At 47.6% G+C, this 2246-nt stretch overlaps 1 pseudogene; it reads right to left on the reverse strand.

Moving 5' to 3' along the window:
• Window positions 1-935: 935 nt before the first annotated feature.
• LOC101335250 (small ribosomal subunit protein eS21 pseudogene) lies at window positions 936-1188 on the reverse strand (annotated as a pseudogene).
• Window positions 1189-2246: the final 1058 nt, after the last annotated feature.

Consider the following 2246-nt stretch of genomic DNA (forward strand, 5'->3'; position numbering starts at 1 on the left):
GAGAGGCCCGCGTACCGCAAAAAAAAAAAAAAAAAAAAAGAAAATTTCAAGGCGTAGTGTGTAGATACATGCCATTTACTGATAGTTAGCAAACATTTATTAAACAGCTCAGATATATAGATAGATATAGATAAGAATTTATCGAAAAAAATTTTAAAACTTGAAAAAAATTACCCTTAGTTCCGAGATTTCCTCTCTATTTATATTTATTTGTAACATATCATAGACACAGCCTCCAAGCCCTCAGTGATGACTTTTCATTCTTCCAGGCTTCACGTACCAGAAAGCCCCAGGCAGGGAAGGCCTTCTCCCAGCACCAGAATAGCGTGTCTGAAGCATCCGTCGACTGCCCGTGTAGACGGCCCCTGCTCATTGAGGTCAGTAGCACCTGGCTCTACCTCTCAAAGCCCCAGTGTGCCTGAGACACCTGCCCACCTCCTGACTTCCATCAGACTTGAGCACAGGTTTTCCTCTCTGTCCCTCTCCATCCGAGTCAGGCATGATTCTAGGTCCCTGCAAGGTCCGTCCCACAGCCCAGCCTCAGCGTTGTACCAGCCCCTCCACAGTGATGTCCTCCTCTCCTCCGCGTCAGCTTCAAGGTTCCATCTGTCTTCTCTCACCCCTTTGAAACCTTAAACACCGGTACTGCACCCCAACCATGAACTCAATGCCTTCAGGCTTTCTCCTCCTTTGAAAACCACTGCACTTTCCGTCAATTCCACGGCAGTCCTCACCCATGTCATTTTCAGCCTCCTCCTGTTTCTGTCTCTCCCCTCCCGGCCTCACCCCCATGGCCCATCACTACAGCCACTCTCTTATGCTCTAGCTCCCTCACCACGGTCACCTATTGCAATGGCTCAACAAAATCCAATTATATTTATTTATTTATTACTATTTATTTATGACAAACATTCCACATCTGCGATCCTCTTCAGTCAGAAGTTCTTCGAGAGGATGCCTTTGGCCTTGGCCAGTTAAAGAATGGAGTCATCTGACTTCCCCCACCCTGTGAATGCCCACGCAGATAGTGTAGGTTTTAAACTGGCTGTTGAACCTGCTTGTCACCTTGTCAACCTCGGCCACGTTCACCTGGATGGACGCTTGGTCCTTGGCGCCGATGATGCAGTTGCTGGCAGAGCATTTTCGCTGCAGGTACAGATCCACAAACTCGCCGGTGTCCTTCTGCATGCTGACGGCGCATCTGGTGGCACCATGAGGACCGTGAGAGCAGAAACCAAAATCCAAATTTTAGATCTCCACACCCCCATCCAAGATTTCCGGGTGTCTCTGTTAGGATGTCCGGCAGACACCCCCAACTCAGCGTATCCACACCGAGAGTACTTCTCCATCAGCGATCCCAGCCATAGCTAGTACCACTCTGGTATTAACAGCGGTAGTGATGACAACGATATTCACAGCTAAACGTATCTTGGATGCTACAACAGGCATTGTAACCCTATTAATAGCACTTTCACCCTTGCAATAAGCCCTCTCTTATAGATGAAATGACTGAGGCTCAGAGAATTTGTGTAATTTATCCAGACCTAAGTGGGTGACTCAAACCTAGACTCATCTGATCTCTACAAAATCGTCACCGGTCCCCTAAACCAGAAACCTGAGAGTTGGTTCAGTGCCTCTTCCTGCCTCTTCCCACATCCCTAGGTCCTACTGTTTCTACCTCATTCCTTCCTGCCCACCCCTCCATCTGCCCGTCTCTCTCCATCCTCATAATACTTCTTGGTCCTCATCATTAGCTCTTTACGTCTGGATTGCTGAAGAAACCTCTAGTTTCGATCTCTCAATCTACCCTCCGCTCCGCTGTCCCAGGACATTTCCTGAAGCCTAAATCTGTGCACTTTCCAACAGACTTCTTGGCAAAGAGAAATCATGATAGGGCCAGCTCAGAGCTATGACACTCCAAGACACGTTGTCCATGTATAACCCCCCATACACGTTTACTTATTTATTATCAGTCGATGACTTGACAAATAGAGATGAAGAGACTATAAAGAGTCCAGCAGAAGCTGAGAATAAAACAGAGATGAAGACACAGTCCTTAAGAACTGCCTGGGAAACTTCACAGAAATTCTGGTGCCTGGACATCACTCACCCCCAGAGAATTTGATTCAGGGAGACTGGAGAAGGGCCAGGGGACTTGCACTTTGAACATTATTCTGTTGCAGGGGCTTCCCGAACTGCATTTAGTGAAACAGTGACACTGAAGAGGCACCTTCCAGAGGCAATGA

The sequence above is a fragment of the Tursiops truncatus genome, chromosome 14, assembly GCF_011762595.2.
Source record: "Tursiops truncatus isolate mTurTru1 chromosome 14, mTurTru1.mat.Y, whole genome shotgun sequence".
Classification (NCBI taxonomy): domain Eukaryota; kingdom Metazoa; phylum Chordata; class Mammalia; order Artiodactyla; family Delphinidae; genus Tursiops; species Tursiops truncatus.